Source organism: Acinonyx jubatus, chromosome C1 (assembly GCF_027475565.1).
Source record: "Acinonyx jubatus isolate Ajub_Pintada_27869175 chromosome C1, VMU_Ajub_asm_v1.0, whole genome shotgun sequence".
Classification (NCBI taxonomy): Eukaryota; Metazoa; Chordata; class Mammalia; order Carnivora; family Felidae; genus Acinonyx; species Acinonyx jubatus.
The window spans coordinates 90484508-90508224 of NC_069381.1; the positions used below are offsets into that span (position 1 = coordinate 90484508).

Sequence of the window (23717 nt, forward strand, 5' to 3'; positions counted from 1 at the left end):
TATTATCCTCCTTTCTACCCCCCCAAATAAATATCCTGTCAAAATATAACATATTTAACAAGTTTTGAAATCTACATGATCTTTTGGGGCGCCTGGGTGGCTCAGTCGGTTAAGTGTCCGACTTCAGCTCAGGACATGATCTCATGGTTGGTGGGTTCAAGCCCCGCATCAGGCTCTGTGCTGACAGCTCAGAGCCTGGAGCCTGCTTCAGATTCTGTGTCTCCCCCTCTCTCTGCTCCTCCCCCACTCATGCTCTGTCTCGCTCTCAAAAAATAAATAAACATTAAAAGAATTAAAAAACCTACATGATCTTTTAAGGTTCTTTTCCCCAGAGAGTATTTGACAGCAACCTGAATTAGAAGAATAAAATCCTGAGGTGCCTGGGTGGCTCAGTCGGCTGAGTGTCTGACTTCGGCTTGGGTCATGATCTCGCAGTTAACGAGTTCAAGCCCCGCATCGGGCTCTGTGCTGACAGCTCAGAGCCTGGAGCCTACTTCTGATTCTGTGTCTCCCTCTCTCTCTGCCTGTCCCCCACTCATGCTCTGTCTCTGTCTCAAAAATAAAGATAAATGTAAAAAAAAAAGAAGAAGAAGAAGAAAATCCTACAGTGCCAGCCGAAACTCAAACATTTATATCCAGTTATTAAAATGCACTTAAGTCATGAGTCTTTCACTGCTGAATAGAGAAAGGAAACCCAGACCAGTAGATGGCCCTGCATGAAGTCAAACATTCATATCCTTAGAATTTCTCCAAAGGGACATCTTGAACTGGATGTTTCAAAGCAGCTATTCTGACAAGGCCAGGTTGAAACAGCCATGCTTATTAGGAAGTAATGAACCAAAACACCCTCCTGACTGCGTCACATCTCAGATGCCTATACTGATCCTCACCTCATCCCTAACTCCATGCCATCAGATCCTAAGCCTAAGAATGGGATAACTGATTATTTGAATTTAAAAAGCAAAACAACAGAAAAGTTTAACGTTTTTTTCAGGCCACATCAAAAAGTTCCTGGCATCAAATGGTATAGAGTGGCTCTTAGAAAATGACCTTGTTAGGGCGCCCGAGCAGCTCAGTTGGTTAAACATCCAGCTTCAGCTCAGGTCATGATCTCACGTTTTGTGAATTCAAGCCCCACACTGGGCCGTGTGCTGACAGCTTTGGATTCTGTGTCTCCCTCTCTCTCTGCCCCTCCCTCACTTGTTCATTTTCTCTCCCTTTCCCCTCTCCAAAATAAACACTAAAAAAAAAAAAAGACCTTGTCAATAGGACTACCTCAAAAAGTCATGTGGCCAGCATGGGACTGCATGGAGGTTATGATTCTGGTTCCAGCTGTGACCTTCCTTGAGACCATGATAGACTGTGTGGTTTCTCTGGGCTCCAGGCTTTCATCTCCAAAATTATGAGCTAGTTGGATCTCTAACCTCAACTCTACCCAACCAAGCTGTCACACTCCCAACTCCAAACAGTGAGCCAATAGTGGTATAATCTTTGCCCGTTATTTTTTTAGAAACCAATTCTCTTAGAAACAAGATGTTACACCAGTGTGCTGGACTGGCCATAGATGTTCTATTCGTTGATGTAAATGATTCCATGGAAAGTCTCTATTTTTTTCCTACTAAAACATATAAATATTAGTTTCCCTCAATAGATGATGGGTATAATTTTTTGACCCATGACCCCTTTAAAAAGGATATATATCTGTTTGGGGCCTACATAAGCATCAAAGACTTAGAGAGCACAGTATGTTTATAAGGTGTATGTAAAAATAAAAGCTGCCCAAATTCCTGGAAATCATGGCAGAGTCGATTTTTATGACAGTCTGACAAGTGCAACTCACAAAATGAACATGTATTGCTGTTTGTAAAATAAACGCTTAAGTATATTTATGCTGATTTACCGTGAGAGTCTTTTTCACATCCTAAGTGCATAGTGATTAAAATTTTTTTTGCCACCAATACATTTGACTCATCTTTTTACCTTCTCTGCTTCAAAATCTTAAATAGTTTAATTCAATCAAGTTTATCTGCTTTTTGGTTCTAATGAGAAAAATGACTTTAAAAGTAAAAAAATGTATGACTTCAAGGTGGGATAATAAAAACCCTAAGATTACTGAAATGTACAAGGTACTAATTTTAGTAATTTAGTACTTTAGTAATTTTTAGTGACCATTTTTCTGTGTGTCAGGAACTCTACAAGAACCTGTGAGGTAGGAATTAAGCTAATTTTACAACGCAGGAAACAGTGACGGAGGAAGTTCACACACCATCTGACAGCTGAGGGGACTCACAGTCAACCACTTGAGCTTTAACACCAGTTTACCTTTCAGTAACACTCAGTCTTGGAGAAGTTACTCTTTTGTTCATTTTCAAGATATCCATCAATAAATACTTACTTAGCATCTACATATGCCATAAATCCCACTTGGTGTCAGGGATAGAAAGAACCGTTAACATGCTCAAGGCGTTCCATACACTACAGAAAAGAGAGAGATCGGTCAATAAACCATTGCAGTCAAGTGTGAGGAGCTAAGAACGAGGTGCTCATAGGGCTCCAAAAAGTCCAAAAGAGTCGAGACCAGGCAGATCTCTGGATCAGGGGAGGTTTTCCAGTGAATTATACTGGAATAAAGTTTGAAAGCATGATTAGAGATGTGTTATGTGAACAACTGTAGTGAATGACATTCAGGATATAAAAACAGCAGACATAGAATGCCTCAGTAATATCACTGCTTTTGAGTAGGGTAAAGAATGACAAAGGAGAAATACGAAGTTAAAAAAAAATTTTTTTTTAATCTTTGCTTTTATATGGGGCAGGAGTCCTCAAACCTTGTCCCGCACCAATATCACCTGGATGACAGATTGCTGGGCCTCAGCTCCAGGGTTTCCTATTTAGTTGGCCTAGGGCAGGGCCTGAGATTTTGCATTTCTAAGAAGTTCTCAGATGCCAGTGATGCTCTTCATCTGGGGACCACAGTTTGGGAACCACTGATATAGAGAAACAACTCAAGGACAGATTTAATTCAAGAGCGCAGTTTTAAAATGTATTACCTTTCTGTATTAATCTAGATAAATTCTTTTTTAAGCTTTTTAATGTTTATTTTTGAGAGAGAGAGAGAGAGAGAGAGAGGGAGAGAGAGAGAGGGAGAGAGAGAGAGACAAAGAGAACGCACACGCCCATGGGAGCACAAACAGGGGAGGGGCAGAGAAAGAGGGAGACACAGAATCCGAAGCAGACTCCAGGTTCTGAGCTGTCAGCACAGAGCCCAACTAGGGGGCTTGAATCCATGAACCACAAGATCATGACATGAGCCAAAGTTGGACGCTCAACCAACTGACCCAGGCGGATATACCTGGATAAATTATTGATTTAAAAAATGGAAAGTAACTACATACAGGTCTATTTTGGGGTTTTTTGTTTGTTTTTATTTTTTTTTAATTTTTTTTTTAACATTTATTTATTTTTGAGACAGAAAGAGACAGAGCATGAACGGGGGAGGGTCGGAGAGAGGGAGACACAGAATCTGAAACAGGCTCCAGGCTCTGAGCTGTCAGCACAGAGCCCGACGCGGGGCTCGAACTCACGGGCCGCGAGATCGTGACCTGAGCCAAAGTCGGCCGCTCAACCGACTGAGCCACCCAGGCGCCCCTGTTTATTTGTTTTTAGAGCGAGTGAGAACACAAGTGGCGAGAAGGGCAGAGGGATTGTTCTATGCTCTATGCAGAGCTACATGTGGGGTTGGATCCCACAACGCTGGGATCACAACCAACTCAAGAGTCAGATGCTCAAGTGACTGAGCCACGCAGGGGCCCCCATACAGGTCTATTTGATATAAACAGTATTGTGGAAGGAACAAAAACCAACAGAAGAGAATTCTAAGGAAGCTGAACATACAATTCAGTTCATACACTTTTGAGCATTTACTCTAATTGCACCTTCTAAAAGCCAGGTTGTTTGAGAGTGTCTCTTGCTAATCCCACTGCTCTGTACAATGGAAGAGGCTTGTGCAGAATTAGGAAGGGGTACCCTCAGACACGGCTACTGAACCATCATAGTCCTCTGCCCACATTCCTTCCTTCCCAACCCCCAGCCGGACAGCTGCTTGTGCACTGATAAACAGGATACTCAAGGACATACACTGAACTCTCAATAATGGTGGCTATTTATCGAGGAAGTAAAACTTCCACGGAATTTCAGTTTTGTTTTTCTTTTTTCTTTTTTTTTGACATTTCCTGTTTATTTAGCAAATTATCACAGGTCAGGCACTGCTCTATTGCTTTATGTATTTAATTCATTTTATCCTCTTAACATCTTTATTGCTAGTCCCATTTCACTGACAACGAAACTGAGTCATAGCGAGGTTAAACAACTTGCCCTTGATCCACAGAACTGCAGGGCACAGAGTTGGGTTTCAAACCCAGGCAAAATGCTCTTATTGACTATTTAGGCAAAGGAATACATTTAAACTTCCATATTTTCCATCTCAAATGATTCCCACTCAATTCAAATAGTGATGTAAATACTCTTTGAAAAATAGTTTAATATTTTTATATTGTTGGAAGTTTTACTAATAAGCGTACACAGAACTTCTCAATGCAAAGATGTTTTCAGAATTGTACAACAAACAGAAATGGTTTTCACACTTTCTCTTCATAAGCTCTGTGAAGCTAGTCCTTTGTTCAAACAAAATATTATCAGAAGCCCAAAACTGAAAACTGATGAAAGCAAAGCTAATCAGAAAAAAGTAATAACATGGAGGTGAGAGACCTAAAAATTCGAGGAGTAGCAACCTGTTTCTTGGGATAATTATAGTACTTTGAAAGAGTGCCAATTGTGAGAAATTTCCTGACTCAAAATCAGTTTCCTTATTTCCCTTTTCTGTTTATGGTCTTCACTCATGGAAGAGAGAAAGATGTCAAGTCCTAGCAGATTGAAAAAAAATCCAGAATCAAAGTAACACAAATATGACCCCCAATGTCCTCCATTTAATTTTTTCATATCCAAATGTGTTAAAATCGTAAGTGAACGAAACATAAACCAAGTCACCCCCCAAAAAATTGTCTGGCATAAATACAGAATAATATGTAAATTAATAACATAACTTACTTGCCACCAATAATGACTTCTTACCATTTTCAGACCTTAAGGGTACGAACATATTTTGGAATATTTGACACAATTTTCCATCCTGTGAAAACACTAATTCTAATTTGAATCCTATATAATAAAGCATGGCAACAAATCGTAACCACTGGTTATCTTTTTTCTCCAAATGAGTTGTCATTCTTTCTAACGCTATAGAGCAAACTTGATGTAACCATAACACAATATGCACAGTGAATTTTATTTTCTGGTGCTCATGATCGTCACCCAAAAAAAGAACTACTTTAAAGCCACTGAAACTCTTGTTTTTTTGTGTCAGAATGATCACATCAAATCAGAGTACTTTTTAAGAAAGAATATTTCAATCCAAATGCTAATGCTTTCTTCTTGCTCTTTTTTCAAATATTTTATTTCAAATAGATGTTTCAAAGGGCAAGACTAGGTACTACAGAAACTTTCTTTCCACTGTAGTTAGACTCAATACTTAGCACTTAACTCTGCTGCCTATCTCTTTATATAGTGGAGACTTTATTCATCCCTATACTAAAAAAATCTGATTTATCTTCTGCTCTTAAATATTGAAACAAGGATTTTTAGAGAGACTCATGAGATTGGATTATGTAGTGCCTATTTGATTCCATCTAATATCCCTGCTCCTCTGAGGGACAAGTCAGAAGGGAGGGCAGGGTAATGAGGCTCCAGGGCCATGCACATGGTCTGGTACATTGAGCACATAGTAAATCTCTGTAAAGAGCGCCCTCTGGCATTCCCCGGTGTACAACTGGCATGACATGCCAGCCCCATTATTCTTCCTTTACATTCCTAACCTCTAAATCTGACTAAGCTTTGTGAACACCTGAGCCCTAAAAGATACTAGCAATCCATGTAAATTCTTGGCCTTTTGGCACCACCTTAAGGAAGCATTAGATGAAACTTATTAACTTTAACGAAATGTTTCTTTAAAAGCAATGGAAAATGCTTGCTGGATTTTCCTTTTCCTCTTTTGTAGTGAATGTGGCAACATATTTCAGTGTCAAAGTCCAGGATCAGTAGGAACAGAAACTGAGCAAATTCTGATTGTTCCCCTAAAGAAACTTTTACATGTACAAATAAGAGGCAAGTGTTGGGATTTAATAATTTACAGAAATATAGTGCTCAGGTGATCAGTCAAGACCCAATTTTGGCTATTTTCACACACTTGAACAATGATGATGGATTTCAGAATCCAAATGCCTATTTAGAAAAATGCTTTCAACATACATATTTAATTAGGTCTTAAAATAGAGATTTTACACAATGTCCTAGGAGGCTTAGCTGACAGGATTTCTTAAAGTTTTAATGCTAAAATGTCCATTTTTAGTAAAAATATGGAACACATGTGGGCTAAGTAATGCTAATGCTTAGAAAATGCTCATGAACAAGGGCCATTGCTGAACACAGGATTAACACATATGGATGAAGAAAGCACTCACACTAAGCTTAAGAAAGTGCTTCCAATGAAAAGTAATTAGAAAAGACAAAAGCAGTGAACACACATAAAAAGCAAATTCCCAACAGCCACATCCTTTTTCAGATTGCTTTTAAAATTATAAACACTATTTTCTTACAGTCTCTTTTCCTTGGCATATATTTTTTATCATGACGACTAGAAAAAGGAAATTATACTAACTGTAAAAAGTAAGAAAGGCCCCTGCTCTCAAACCCCACCACAGTGGGGCACTTCATGATCCAAATCCCCACTAATGGTCAGCTTGCCCCTACAACTTGCCCTCAGTTCCCACACAGTAAGATACAAGGCAGGAGAGACTCTAGATAGATCTCTTCCAATTTCAGATGTTGCCTCAATGACCCAAGGCATATACTTTTTCACATAAAATGGTTTTTTTAGGGTTATAACAGGTGCATTTAATAAATAAAATGTGTCCTATTGTTGGACACATGAGTTTTTCTCCCCAACTTCTCACAATTATAAACAATGATGAGAATGCTTTTGTATCTAAATATTTATCCATGCATCTAATTATTTCCTGATAATAATTCCTAGCAGGGAAGCTGCTGGGCCAAAGGGTATGAACATTTTTAAAGTCTTAATGTATACTGCAAACCTCAGAGGATTTATTTTTTTATAACTTCCCTACAGATAAGCTATTCTAAACTGCTCACAAGCCTGAATGAAACCTGCCCAGAGGGAAGGGTACTGCTGTATTATCAGATTGTGCCTTGATCCTCAGGAAGAATTCAGAGGTGCTCTTATGATCTTTTTTCCTCCTTAGTGCGATTCTTACGTTGCTCTTGGCAACTGAAAAATAAGCAAAACTATACAGTTCCTTTCTTAGAGCTACTTCTTGAAGGTTTCCTTTGTCCACTGTCAATTCAGCAACATCTTGGGGTGGAGTCATGACTATAATTAGATACAACCTAAGAATATAAGATTCTGACTCCCAATGAAAAGAAGATCACAGAATGAATAAAATATGTAACTCACTGAACAAGGGAGATCACATTTCTAGAAAGAAAAGAACATTGCTGTGTCAGCACCAGGTTTGTAGTCCCTGGACAGTATACTTGACATGGCACAGACATCAACTGGATTCTTAGAATCCTTAATACATCTCTAATTTATAGTCAAGTCAAATCACAAATATTTTATGAGCATTTGCAGTGTGCAAGACTCCATTCTAAATATTATGAAGGAAACAAATCTATAAACCAAGGGGCTTACAGGTTAGGGGAAGAGACCAGAAAAATACATTCAAAATGCATTAAAACAGGGTAAAAGATATTTAAACAACACTCCAAAAACATTAACATAAAAGTCACTTGGCAAAGGCCCTAACTCATGCAATTACTGTGGATTACAAACAGTTTTTATAAACAAATCCCATTTTATCCTATAATTTAGGATACCAAATTTGCACCCACATTACAGTTCCTTCCCAAATTACTCAAAACATTATGAAACTGTGAAAGCTAGAAAAAAATTTTTTACAAAATACCTTTTTATTTTTATTTCTTTAGAGCGAAGAAAATTATTTGTGAAGAGTGCAAGGATTTCAATTTCCTAGAGAAATACTGCTAGAAAGCTTTTCAGAAATAGGCTACAGCAGGGCACCTGGGTGGCTCAGTCAGTTAAGTGTCCAACCTCAGGTCACAATCTCACAGTTCGTGGGTTCCAGCCTCGTGTTGGGTTCTGTGCTGACAGCTCAGAGACTGGAACCTGCTTCAGATTCTGTGTCTCCCTCTCTACCCCTCCCCCACTTGTGCACGTACTGTCTCTCAAATAAGTAAATAAACTTAAAAATATAGGCTCCAGCATAATTTATTACTACTAGAAAATGACATGTAGTAACAACATATTGTCCACTATAAAATGTTTCTAAAAGTTTATGTTTATAAAAACCATATTTTCTGAAATAATCTCTCCTCTATTAATTAGCATATCGCCACACAAGAAAAAGTTGATAAAATTCTGCTGATAAATTGCCACTAATTAGGCAAGCCCTAGAGACTCTTGGATGTCACCCGCAGCAGCCTGGACTGTGATTCTCAACCTGGAACCGCAACTCCAGCTTCTGGGAGTCTGGGAACAGTCATGATACAGGTGTGGATGGCACGCTGGCATTCCTGCTCTTACCCATCTCCCTCCATCAGCATGCTCCCTAGACCTTCAGAGACACAGAGGACCACTGGGTGAGAACAGAACATAAGTACACAGAAAAGGGTGGCAGAAGCTATAGGTGTTCTCAAAACCAGAGGAGAATGAAGGTCTTATGTACGGAATTGAGCACATCAGACTCTGTAGCCACACTTTCTGTTTCAAACACTCTACTTTTGTCTGTAACTAAGGAAATTATGATCGTTTTTTTAGATTGGTATGAACCAATTTTGCTATTTCATGAAAATTCTGTATTTTCATAAAATATAGTCTCATATGAATGTTGTTTTAATCCTTATATTTACATGACAAGACTAAAACATGTTTTGTTACACCTTGGGCTTTTTCGGTTAGTAAATCTATGGGATATTTCTCCCCTCGGTGCTTCAGTTGAACAATTTTATCTTTCTATCCAAACATAACCACCAAATAGATAATCATGTTACAGCGAGCCTTCCAAACACATTTTTTCCATTCATCTGGATGTCCTGTGATCATCCCACTATGAACAGTAAAAAGACACCAGGAAAATGGGTGAAAAACAGGAACATCTGGCAAGAGGACCAGACATCAAGGAGGAAAATGGACAACAAGGGAAAGAAAGGCAGCATGGAGAACTATCAGGACAAAAGAAAATTAAAACAAAAAGTCCAAACATATAGAAAGTCAAAAAGCAATTTAAAAAGGAAATAAGAGATTAGAAAACAGTATTCTCAAAAATGTCTTTTCATTTCTGGAATGTGCAGAGTTCCACTTTTGAGAGTCCTTTCCTCACTCATGAATGTGTTTGAATTTAACACATAATTTTCTTCTAAGATATAAGGCCACATAGAGAAGATGAAAGAAATAACATTGGCAAGGTTTTTATTTTTTATTTTTCCTTTTTAAATCTCTGTCCACACTCGGGAAGCAAGGTCTTAATAATTCTAAAGCTGTATGGAAGGTGAACACATATTTTGAAGAGAGAGCACCATATCAAGCGATGCCCCAAGACTCAGTCTATGCCTTATACTCACAGATGATGTGGACAAAGAAACAGTAAGCCTGACAACCACACCTGTACAGGATGCACTACTGAGCATGATTACTGACCTGCACAACAGAAGAAGTAGGCTGACATTTCAAAGTAGGATGACATTTTGGGAAAATCTCACACAGAAAAGCAAACTAGAAAGAAATCTGGCCAGACATAAATATAAAGGGAGAAATGACTGAACATGATCAGATTTGTGAAAAATTAATGACCTCCTCACCCAACACCAGAGAAATTGCACGTTAAAATTTTTTGAAAAAATTTTATAAGATAAATGTCTCATGATTGGGAGAAATCATAATGGAACATTTCAAGAGACTAGAACCCATAAAAATGTAAAACTATCATCTAGCAAAATAATCATAAACAGACTCAAACGTATTAAAGACAAAGAGTTAATGCTTTTATTATCCAAATACCTCTTACAAAACAATATGAGTAACAACCACAAAGAAAAGTAGAAAAGGACAAATTCAAGGAAAAGAAATACAAATGGCTGTTAACATTCTATGAATCAGGACTCCTCCAAAAAACAAGTGCCTTTTGTCACTTCTAAAAGGGATTCCTATGTATCAAAAAGAATACAGGCTGAAATTTTTGTTTTAACATTTTTCAAGTTGCAACAGGAAGTCATAAGCACCACATCATTTTCTATGAGTGGACAAATCAACTATGCTCAAATCAAAATGCTTGCCTTAAAAAAAATACCTCCTCTTATAGGAGGAAACAACAAAATTAATAATGGTCAGCATAAAACTATACAAATCACCTATTCTTAGAATATTAACTTTAAGAAGAAATATTAGATTATCACTAACAAAAGTTTAGAGGGAAGCACAGCTCTACAAGTTCTGGTTTACAGGAAGTTACTTAGCACAAAGGCTGAATACATTAAAGTATAATTCTGTCAGAGGCTGCTGACAAAAATGAAACCCCTGTGCACAGTAACAATCTCAATGTGGAGATGTCTCAAAGAAATATATTAAGTGGGAAATCCTGTAACAGATGCAAGCAGAAATCCTAGGAAAAATAACCAATCAATTCCTGCATGTGGTGCATATAGGTCTCTATTACCTAAAATACCCTGATAACTGCTGTGCTTTCTCATGATTTCTTATACTGCTGTGCTTTCTCATTTCTTATATTGATTTCCAAAGAGGAGGAAGAGTGAAAATTAATTGTATGGACCTGTTCAATTCCAGATGTGAGCAAGTGTGGTTCAGGTCATGTATAGAGTACTATTTTTAATGTACTTAGCATTAAATGCTATATGGAGAATAATATGCACAGAACTCAAAAGCCCAAGTAGTGGTTGATTCAGAATGGTTAAATTAGGTTCCTTTCTTCCAATGTCATTAAGACACTTTACACTAACTAGTAATCTACATCCAAGGTTATAAATTTCCCTACTGATTATCAACCAAGAACCTCTTACGGGTTTAACACCAAGAATAGGATAAACAGAAGTATATGTTATGGTTCTTCCCTTAAGGACTTCAGGGTGGAGAGGATATAAGAATACGATCATTAGAACACTTGTTGCAATTAGAAAATGCCACTAAATAATGAAGTGTAGATTATAAATATTTAAGTACCAAAGAAAGTACAGGAAGGAAGTCTGGAATACTGTGGGGACTTCACGGAAAAGGAGAAAGAAACTGTGCTCAATAAAAGGTAGAATTTGACATTTGAAAGAATAAGGCTCACATTCTAAACAGGAAACAGCATAAGTAAAAGTAAACTTCGTCCTTGATACTCTCTGTCATCAGCCACTAAAGGGATCCAAATCAGATACAATTCAAAGTGGCACATCATTTAATAAAGGTGACTGAGTCCTAAATCAGCCAATGATAATAATCATAATAATTTTAAGCAATGAAGAAGCATGATGAAAACAATACTTACGGAAGAGTACTCTGGCAACAACTTGTAGAGTGGATCCAAGAGAAGAAAGTGGCATGGGAGAAACCAAAGAGGTTCTTGAGAAAATCTAACCTAAAGGTCTTAAACACCCAGACTGAAGTCATGGCCCTGGTAACAGAGAGAAAGTGGTAGACCTGAAACTGATTTATAAGCATCAGTAGAATTTGGTGATAATTGATTCCAAATGATGCATGAGAGAAAATGCCAAAGTTCCTAGCCCAAGGGAATGACAAATTCCATCTCAGTTTTTTTATTCTAAAAATGAGAAAACACAGAAGACTAAGTATACTGTGAACATGATTGGATGCTGCAGTGTCTATCTTTTGCTCAGGCTATTGTGTATTTGAATTACCTTCCTATGTTTGGAGAATCTCTTAGGAGGAAGAGCCTCCCTTCTACACTAAAAATAAAAATATCCAACACTCACATCTCAGCCTCCACTGCAGCTATGGTCTGGGCTCATGAGCTGCTTTCTGCCAATCAGGTGCACTAGCCCTAGACTTTGATGTGTAAGTTAGAAAAATGAAAAGGCAAGGCAAGTAGGGACTCTCATGACAACTGGTGGCAGTATCCAGCAGCAGTGGCTGGAGCCCGGGACAACTGTCAAGTGGCAAGAACAGTGCCCCCTGGAAGCCTTCATCACCAGACAAGTTCAATGGTATGATCTCAGGCACTGATCCTGGCTGCCTGGTTTTAAGGCCCTCCCAGACATTGTGTGAGCCACTCAACGTGCTTTAAGTAACTTCCCTTTCTATTTATATCAGAAACTGTTTCTGTGGCATATAATTAAGAATCCTGATTGACAAGTGACACTAATGGAAAGAGCTTGTGAAATGGTAGTAATAAAGTACTTTTTTCAAGAAGATGGGATATTTGGAATGAAATTCAGGAATGTCAGTCATAAGGGTACTATATGTTTAAGATACAGGTTGCAAAGGAGCAATATCTCAAAATTCCTGGTCTCTTCCACAGTTGCACATACGCACTTAGTCCATTGTCTAACAGAGAGGCAATGTGATGTGTTAACAAAAATGAATACGGGCTTTGGACACTGATGAGCCAGCCTACGCTTGAATAACAACTCGAGGATTAGGTGCTTTAGTGACTTTAGGTATGTAACTTTACCTCTCTGAGCCTGTTTCTAACATATAAAGTCGAAATAATCCTGTCAATTCATCAAAGTGGTTGTTGGAATTAAGTGAGATAGTTGATCCCAAAACCCCCATCTCTTGCCAAGTATATAGGTGTGCTCAATAACTGCCAATTTCTTAATCAATTTATACCAGCCACATGCAGTCTTTCATAGCATGATCCTGTCCTGACTTGGCTAATACAATCCCACCTCTGCCCCTGATTTTGCTAACCTCCTGGCATCGTAAAATTAGTCACTTAGTAACTTCACTCCAATGTCCAATGGGCCTGCCTGTAGATGCTCAATGATATTTAGGCTTTATGGTTTTTCCTTTGACTCATTTACTTTTGCCTGCTTTGAGTCGTAAGAACTTCAACTTGACAGCTCAAGTTTTTAAAGTAATACATTCTCATTGTCAAGAATTTGGAAAGTATATCAAGTGTACAAAAGATGAAATATCATGAAACTATTAGAGCCGGAAGAAATCTAAAAGAAGGTCTTTTCAAACCCTCTTATTTTCCAAATGAACACACTGAAGCACAGAGAGGTTGGAGGATGGTTCCAAATTCACACAGGAATCATTTCACCTATCAACAAACCTGTACTGAGCATCATGGAACAGGGCCAGGGCCCGGGCTTTAGCTGGGTCTCCTGATTCTACTGCCAATACACACTCTACTGCATGTCCAAAGGCTGAAGTTCTATACCTCCCACCAAAGCCCCACAGCAACAGACCTTCAATAACAACTGTTAAATCTGAAGACCAAGTAGGATTTCCATAGACAACAAAGGGCATTGGTGCAGAGGCAGCAGCACAACTAGAGGCATGAGGCATGCCAGTGCAGAGCAGGTCTGGGGAACAGTAAACCATCAGCCACAGTAGCCCATGTGGCAGAAAAGAGAAACACGAAACTGGCCAAGCTGGCCAGGGACAGATTAGAAGACCCTTCATGCTGTGTCAGCGAGGTGGGCCTTTTCCTCTGCAGAAGGAGCCATCAAAGGCTCATGGAGAGCACAGGCGAGTCAGAAAAAGAGCGGAGTTGCAATTACTCCAGATTGGAGGGGAAACTAAGGGAATTAGGGAGGCCAAGCAAGTGACCACTGCAATGGCCTGGATAATAAGAAAGGACACGCTTCCTCAGGCAGAGGATGAGGAGACCAGAAGAACACTTCTCAAATGGCTGGCGGAACATAAGAAGGCACTCACCACAGGACAGGGCAATCACTCTCAGAGCTACCACAAACCTATTGCTGGGCCAGGGCCTAAAACTGAAGAAGGGCAAGGGAAAAAAGGAAAAGGCAAAAACCTCACATATTGGCAATGGCTTTCAGAAACAAAACAAATGCAATTTATTGCTCTGCATTCACTCTCTGGACTCAACTTCACAATCCCATCTGACAACTAAAGACTTAGGAGACCAGATCCCCAAGGGCCACCCCACAACTCTAAACACCATTCACACAGAGGCAATTAATTCAGAAAGGATAGCAGGGGACACACTGGTCATTATATGGCACAGGGGGAACTCCTGACAAGGCCAACTTCTCTGATCAGGTTCCCACTGGGCCAAGTTGTAGGGATGAGGAGAGCCGGGCAGGTTCATCTGGACCTTGTGGTAGAAGCAACCCTCACTCAGAGCTGATGTGAATGCTGTCTTGGTTTAGTAGATTATAGACACACCCTAAGGCAAGTCTCCCAGAGGAAACAACATCCACCTCCCTGTTTAATCTCATAGTCTCCACGGGCCCAACACCAATCAATCAGGATCCATCTGGAACAAAGCTGCATTCTCTCAAATGTATTCTCCTCAATTAGGTTTAGTGGAAATGCATCCAGAGCGTTTTTTTTACCATAAAATGCTGACCACGCTTTCAGTAATAACTACTGAGGAATCACACAGACAGACACAAGTTTATTTGCTTCCTTTGAAGGAAGGAAGGAAGGAAGGAAGGAAGGAAGGAAGGAAGGAAGGAAGGAAGGCAGGCCGGCCAGAAAAACAAACTGATATATTCTATATTGGTATTATCTAGAGCCATTAAAATAATATATGAGAACTATAAATACCACCAGGACTCATCTCAAAAACGTTTCTAAAAACATAGATTAAACTGTGTCATTATGTAAATAACATATGTATCTAAAACAGGGGGGCCTGGAAGGCTCAGTTGGTCAAGCGTCTGACTTGACCAAGCGGCTCAGGTCATGATCTTACCATCCATGAGTTTGAGCCTCGCGTCAGGCTCTGTACTGACAGCTTGGAGCCTGGAGCCTGCTTCAGATTCTGTCTCTGTGTCTCCCTGCCTGTCTCTCTCTCTCAAAATATAAACGAAACATTTTTAAACATACACAGTATAACTAACATTTATGAATACATAAGCAGTTAAAATACAAAATAATACGACACAGGTGAAGGCTGAGCACACTCCCAAGGAGCCAGGTCTCCTGGCAAGCTGTTCTTCAGTCTCCTTTATGACCCCGCACTCTTGCAAACTTACTCTCATTAGGGAGAAAATTAAAAAGGAGTTTACTATATAAACCTCCAGTCAAGTGCCTGACTTCCCCAAGAAGTTTGATTCTTTCAATCAACATGTATAATGGAGCTATGTTCAGTTAAATTTTCTAACACCAGAATTGTATAAAAAAAAGAAAAAGAAAGAGAAAAAATAACTTATTATCCTGTAGTTTTTTCTGTTTTTTTTTAACCTTACATATTAGTTATAATCTGTTTTTAACTCAAGTTTGGGGAACAAAATAGGCTATGAACTTTCCTGCGCCTTTGATACAAGTCTCCAATGAACTAGTAAAACGTACTTCAAAGAAACTAAATATTTTGTGTGTAACAATTTAACTTTCTAGCTTTCTCCTTTAAAATGTATTACTATCAGAGTGCCTGGGTGGCTCAGTGGGTTGGGCGTCCGGCTTCGGATCAGGTCATGATCTCATGGTTCCTGGGTTCGAGCCCCTAGTTGGGCTCTATACTGACATCTCAGATCCTGGAGCCTGTCTTCAGATTCTTTGTCTCCCTCTCTCTGTCCTTCCCCTGCTCATGCTGTGTCTGTCTGTCTGTCTGTCTCTCTCTCTCTCTCTCTCTCTAATAAAACATAAAAAATATTTTTAAAAATACATAAAATATATTACTATCAACTTCCTACAAATGTACTATTTCTTTTCTCGGTATCACACAGATTGAATGCAGACACAGACAGACATATATATATTCAACTCAAAAGAGAAAAAGAATAAAAATCATGCATAGTATCCAAGATTTAGCTGCATATGTAACATACTTATAGAAAAAAGAACAAAAATGATATGAAACAAATCTAATAAAATTTTAATACCTCTTAAATTTTGGTGAGAAGAACACAGATGCCTCAAATTCTACTTTTCAGAGTAACGGAAATATCTTTTTTAAGTTTTAAGTAGAAAAACATGAGGGTGGGGGAATTTGTTACATGACTTTCTGTAGTGCCTTAAAATATATATATACATACACACACACACACACACACACACACACACAGCCCCAAGTACTTCCTCTAAACTGTTTTATCAACAGGGAAGTGTGATGATTGTAGGATTAAACTCTATGACAACAGTGATAACAAACAACTGCCTTGTCCTTTTCTCAAGTCTGGGGTTGCCAGACAAAAATATCTGACCTTCATTTCTCTGATAACCAATTTTTAAAAATCTTTCCAATCCAATATACTTAAAGAAACAGTAGTCTGGTTTCTTTTAAATTTGCAGTCAGGGGCAGGTGCTCCTTAATACCTACATAAAAGAAAGAAAACAATGCAAACTTCCTAATGACTTAGATGACCAAAGTCATGAAAAGGCAGTTAGTATAATGCCACTGTGTTGTATAAGTCATGTGTTAGAGGCACCTCTCTGACTTACAAAGCAGTCTCTGGAGAAATAAAATATAAACAAACAATCTTCTACTTTAGACTTACTACAGATAAAAAACCAAGAGAAGGCATTATTAATCTTAGCATTCAAGTTCCTTGAAGTAATCATCTCCGTGATTATGCCCTTAGAAGACAAAATTCTGAAGACAAAGTGCTTTCAGATACCTAAAAAGAAATATAAATGTCATCATACCTATATTCACTGATTTTTCAAATAATCATGGATTGCCAGGAAGTGTGATAGGCACTAAGATACAATCAAGAATAAGGAGACAATGTCCTATCCTCATCAAGCCAAGGAAAGAAAGATAATAAAAATATGAAATAATTATAGATAATACTTAGTGCTGCAAAGAAAATTTTCTTGATGGTACATTAGTGAAGGATGAAAAACCCAACTCAGAAGGGGCCTCTCTGATGAGATGACATTTGAACTGTGACAGGAAGCTTCAAAGAGAAGGGGCCAGACGTTCCTCTGGAGAAGAATGTTCCAGAAAGAGGACTAGCAAGTGCAAAGACCCAGAGTTGGGAGAGAGTGACTGGTGTGTTCCAGGAAATGGCAGCCAGCATAGAGTAGATGAGAGGAAGTGACATGAGGTTGGAGGGGTATGCAGGAGCCACATCATTCATGGAGAAGCCACTGAAAAGCTTCCAGGTGTGGAGACCATGTCTTGAGATGCACTTTTAGATGATCACATTGTCTACTTTATGGAGATGGACTGGAGGAAGGCACAAGCTTAAGAAGGAAAACTAAAGTTAGGGGGCTATTCTAATGGCCCAGGCAAAAGACAGATGATGTTGACTTGGACTAAGCTGGTAGTAATATGAGACTCATTCCTTCTATAATAATTAGTTTTGGGGGGTACCTACTGCACACTGAGCACCTTTCTAAAGGTGCATATACTGAAGAATGAGGCTAACAAGGTGCAGAGGTCTCATTAAGGTGACATTCTCAACGGAGGAGACAAAAAAAAAAAAGGTAAAACAAAAAAAATAAACCATAGCATTTTAGATGCTATGACGACAAAAAAGAAAAAAAGAAAAAAAGAAAAAAAGTGGGGTTCGTGGGGACTATTTAGCCTGGAAAGTCAAGGAAGATAATTAATCTGTTATCTGAGACCCAGTTGATGAGAAAGTACCCAGAAGTACAAAAGAACTGGAGAAAGCTGAAGTAAATCCAAAACGAATCTTAGAGATAAATCAGCCCAACTTGCTTATATGGAGTGGTATGGGAAATAATTATGGAAACTGCACTAATGGTGCCATTTCCTAAGACTGGGGCCCCGGGGGAGGAGTATCCACAGAGATTCTGGAATTAAGAGTTCTGTTTTGGACATACTAACTTTGAGATCATATGAGACATACATTGGGAGTAAATCTGGTGCTTTGAGAAGAGGCACAGGCTGAAGATTAAATCCAGGACAATGTCTGTAGAGATGGCAAGTGAAGCCATGGGGATGGAGGAAACTGCACTAGTGGGCTGTGTAGCATGAAAAAAGAAAAGGGCTTAGAATAAAGCCTGAGAAACTCCAAATTTTAGAGATCAGAACAGAAGCCAAGAAGAGAGATGAGGAATGACCAGGGAGGGAGAAGGAAAGCCAAGAAAATGTCTGTTATGGACCAGGTATTTGTGGTCCCCTTGCACAAAACTCTGATTGTGAAGCCCTAACACCATTGTGGCTGCATAGCTATATTTAGAGATGGGGCCTCTAAGGAAGCAACAAAAGTTAAATAAAGCCCTAAGAGTGAGGTTCTGATAGAACAGGATTAATGTCCTTATAAGAAGAGATACCAGAGAGCTCCCACTCCCCCTTTTCCCTGTTTTTGTAAATAAACTTTTATTGAAATAAAGCCATGCTCAGTGTGTACTGCCTAAGGGAGCTTTCCTATTACAATGGTAGATTTGAGTAGTTGTAATAGAGACTAGATGGTCCAAAAGCCTAAAATATTTACTACCTTATCTTCCACAGGAAAAGTTTGCTGATCCTTGATCTAGATAGTTTGCAAAAAGGCAGGGCCACTGAATACAGACAGGTCAGTCTAGATTGGCCATGTAGTGAACAGCATCAAGCTTATCACAATAGGTGGTCATTGCTTACTTATGTGACTTTTCTGTAGGTTTTAAGGTTTCTAAAATAAAATGATAGAAGGGGAGAAAAACAACAAAACAGATAAAAAAAATGAGAATCCATATAATTACCCTTGACAAAACACCACGATTAATTTCCAAGACAATACCCTAGTAGAAACATCTTCTACAGCCTATTCTTAATAGACTGAGGAGGAAGGTGATACAGGAAGATTCAGGATAGAGAAAAATCCAGCACTTTCTCATTCCCGTATGAATAATTATAACTACTCTCCTACAGAAATCTTCCCATTCTGTCAAATTAGTCTGTTTTATCCACAGCACTTTGACTTTTTCCACCTCAGTACCTTTGCCCAAATAGAATTCTATTATTCTCCATCAAAATAAAATAGCTTTCCACAAAATGTCTGTCAGTCTAAATCTGTCACCTTTCAAAGCTCACTTAAATGTCATCTGCTACCCAGATCTCTCTCCCCATTCTTCTTGACAAAAGGCTGACCCTTCCCTGCTGGGACTTAGGTGTCCTAAGAAAGGCAGAGATAACCTAAAAAACACTGCTTTACACTGCTGTAAATTATGTTCATGTCTGCACAAGCCGGTTATAATAGACAAGCGGGAAGAAAAGAAATTGTCGATCTCTCTACCCAATAGCAACAATCATAGAGGAAAATACAAGACATATATCCTCTTGATTAAATGGGAAATTAGTGTTAACAGGCTCTCTAGTTGTAAATGTTTACCTTGTTGCTGTCTTAAGATTAGTGGTTTTACCTTAATAAGTTTCAATGGTATGAAATGTTAGATTTTCAAATGTAATTGTAATTTACACGCTTAAGGCTGAATATTTGTTTCTCTTCCCCACTGCTTACTAGCCTTAGAGAATCAATAACCCTTCTGAGTTTTATTTGTAAACCAAGATAGTGAGAATATGAGCCCTTCTGCCTAATGGTCCACAGTGGGGCTCAATGCAATCATCTCAGTGCAAGTGTCCAGAAAACCTCAAAATGCCACACAAGACATAAGGTGGTCTTTTCATTAGCGCCCTAGCCTGCTGCAATTCTACAAACAACCTGCTGATTGATGTTATGTGAATGATGCTCAGTGGGAATCTCCTTCCAATCTTAGTGAGAAGTCAAGGGCTCTTCTGGGCACTTAAGCTTTATGATGCTTAACAGACAGGTCAACTGATGATTCCAGCCAAAGTGCTCTCACTAAAGGCCTTGTTACAGAGGCCATGAAGGTGAAGTCTTTGAGATGGTGTTGTATTAATCAAATTGATCTTCCCAACAGGATCTGAAACCAGTATTAATATAAAAAAAGGCAACAAATGGAAAGGGCATGATGCCATCCTGGGATCTGTTTTTTTAAAGCAGATAAAAACAGTATCTAAACACTAAGTATTATCACTTTGTTCTAGTTTTTGTGTTAAAAATGTTAAGGTTTTCATTGTAATTACCATTTGCTCTATAAATCTTACAAAAAAAATCTTTAGTAAAAATTATTAATGACCTACAATTTTATACTACAAATCTCGTATATAAACTTTCACATATTTTTTGTCTTCTCTCCAGTGTTTTAATACAAATATATCTTTAGCTTTATCCAGTTTTTTCTACTCTGAATCATCCAGATGACAACCAGTCAAGGCTTCTCGAAGCAAAATAAAATTTGTCATGACTAAGAGAAAATGAACAAACTGCCTGCTATAGGTGTGAATGGAAAGAAAAGCACTATTTGCCATTCACTCATCTTGGCTTCTTTCAAAGCCCCGTCTCTATTCACTAGGTGTGAGTTTATAGAACTAACCTAAAAATGAAGTTTGTACTCCCTGTACTTCACATTGTCAAACTGTCATCACACCGATCAGGATCTATCCACCCATCCAGACCCAATGAAGAAATGAGGGTGGGATGCAGTTCATTCATTGGATTTATAACTGGCTAAAAAAAAAATCACACCCAAGAAATGATTAAAGAACTGATGGATATCTGGAGAGAAATCACTAGGAAGTAAATTAGTATTACCTCAGCTGTCCAAATCAGTCATGATCCAAGAACTCCTCTTACTTGATCAAGGACATGGCCACAGAATCCTTTCAACAGTGCTCCAGAGAGCTATTACCAACAGATCATACTTGGCAGAGGAGATGAAACATACTTGAAGTCCCTGGATTAGGTTTCCAGGGGAAATGTACTTGGCCTTATCAAATATATTTTTTTCACTGATTTTGAGATACTCTTATTATTTCTGTCAATGACTAAATTTCAAGAACCTAATGGCAAATCAGAATCAAAATGCAAAAGAAAGCTAGGAGTTTTTAATATCTTGAATTTATTTCACATTTATTCATGGCCACTCTGTTCTAGACAAACTGAGGGTTCTAGACTGATTCACAACGTATATCCATCCACAGATTATCTGGAACATGGGATTTAAGACAAAACTAGATTGGACACACCTCAAGACAGGCAGTCACAAACCACGGGTACTCAGAGCAGAGCTCTAGATACTCCTAAATCAAAAAGGTGTGGGTGAGTTTGGAGAATTAAACAGTGCGGCAGGATTCATTGCCATTTAGTTTCCCTCTGCAGCATGTGGTGCCTGGCATCTGGTCCAAGCACTTTGAGTGGCTTCCACTTGCCTAATCCTTGGTTAAATCTTGGGGACAAAGAGCAGTTTCTGCTCTTCAGGAGTACATGATTCAATGATATATTAGGACCTTATCACTTGAGAAAAGAGCTGAACAGTAAGGCAGAAGGTCTGGGTTCTAGACTGTTTTATCCCTAATTTGGTGAGTTTATTAGTTTTCTATAACTCTTCTAAGAAATTACCACAAACTTGGTGGCTTAAAACAAGACAGATTTATTACCTTACATTTCTGTAGGTCAGAAATTCAACATGGGTCTCACTGGACCAAGTTCAAGATGTCAGCAAGGCAGTAGTCCTTTCTAGAGTCCATGACCTTGTCCTCTCCAGCTTCTAGAGGCTGCTCACATTCTTTGGCTCAAGGCCCTCTTCTTCCATCTTCAAAGTCAGCAATGTTGCATTTCTCTGACCCAGATGGGAAAGATTCTTTGCTTTTAAGGACCTATGTGATCATACTGCACCCCCACAGATAAACCAAAATAATCTTCCTGTCTCAAGATCCTTAATCATATCTGCACAATCCCTTTTGCCATGTATGGTAATATGTTCACAGTTTCCAGATATTAGGACATGAACGTTGGGAGGCCATTACTCTCCTTACCACAATGAGCAATCTTGAAAACATAAGTTTACCTCTCTGGAATACATCTGCAAAATTAAATGTCTGGAACACATCAGTTCCAAAGCTCCTCTCAACCCTATTTTACACAGGTGTGTACACACTAAGAATTCTAACAGGCAGCTTCTCTCATCACAAATTATAGATGCTGGAGAGCAGCAGGCACCCTATGCTGTCCCTTCCAGCAGGGATCCATCTGCCATGATGAGCCAATTGCACAGAGAAATGTTAGTAAAACAGACTAAATGATTTGTGAAAAGAATTACAATAGGGCAATTATAAATCAACTGCTAGTCTCCAGAGCAAATGAAAAGGGTGACCATGCTGCTTACTACAGCACTATTGTGTTTTAAATCTGGGTTGACTCATTATGTGATACTGTCAAAGTCAAACAATTGTCCCTCAACCATCTGTTCCTATTATTTACATAAGCTTTTATGTGGTCTCCTCTCCTAGCTGCATTGTTAGTAAGCCATATAAAAATACAAAGTCACTACCATGGTCTACATTAGTGTGTATGAGAATTAATTCTGAACATAAAATCTAGGAGGAATGCTTATTTATACCAGCTCATTTTTACCGCAAGCATAAAGTACACCATTAAGTACTGACAGTACTTTAGTTTCTTGGTGGGCATTTCCTTTACATAAACCACAGTCCTATACAGTATTTCCTGTAAAATAACCACATCATTTTTTTTTTCTCAAAGTGGGGATATTTGGCTGAAGTTGCAAGGAACCTACCAAAGTTTACTCCATTTACATTAGTCCAAAGCATCCACCAAAAACGTTGACTACACGTGAGAACAAAATTTTAAATGTTAAAATCTTGGTTTTTTAATCTTAAGAAATACCTTTATAATGTCAAAGTATGGCTTACAATTTTTTCATATAGTTTTTTAATGTTTATTTATTTTTGAGAGAGAGAGAGAGAGAGACAGACACAGTGTAAGCAGGGGAGGGGCAGAGAGCGAGACACAGAACCCAAAGCAGGCTCCAGCCTCTGAACTGTCAGCATACAGCCCAACGCGGGGCTTGAACTCACAAGCCGTGAGATCATAACCTGAGCCAACGTTGGAGGTTTAACCGACTGAGCCACCCAGGCACCCCATTACAATCTTTTTCTAATATAAGTGAAAGAACGCATTTATTGTCAAAATAGACCATGGTCTTTCTCTGTATCTTTTAATCAGAACAAATAGGGGGCCTTTTACATGCCCTTTTGAATGAGATTTAGGCATCTGAGTTAAGATATCTGCTATTTCCCACCTTATATATATGTTTTATTTCTTTTAAAGAACTAAAATTTAAGTGGAACTTTAACTTTACTGTTCCCTGTTAATGTAGCAAAAACTACTGGTAACTCCTTCACCAAAGATTACACCCTCTGCTCAAGGTAAGTTCCCCTCCAATCCCTCTATGCAGCTTCAAGAGAAATGTCAATCAAGTACAGGAATGTACAGCCGGGAAAAACCAACCGCCCTCACATTCAAAATAAATACTCGGCATGTTAAAAGCAGGTTTCTCGGGGCGCCTGGGTGGCTTGGTCGGTTAAGCGTCTGACTTCGGCTCAGGTCATGATCTCACGGTCTGTGAGTTCGAGCCC

The 23717-nt window shown here is 38.8% G+C and overlaps 1 protein-coding gene and 1 long non-coding RNA gene across 2 annotated transcripts in view; one reads left to right on the plus strand and one right to left on the minus strand.

Moving 5' to 3' along the window:
- Positions 1 to 15910, plus strand: part of LOC128313946 (uncharacterized) — a 44700-nt gene extending 28790 nt beyond the window's left edge. The window contains exon 3 of the long non-coding RNA XR_008295108.1: positions 8540 to 15910. This is a non-coding gene — a long non-coding RNA (uncharacterized LOC128313946). The remainder of the gene's footprint in view (positions 1 to 8539) is intronic.
- Positions 1 to 23717, minus strand: part of VAV3 (vav guanine nucleotide exchange factor 3) — a 350186-nt gene that overhangs the window by 204528 nt on the left and 121941 nt on the right. The gene's annotated exons all lie outside the window — the stretch shown is intronic.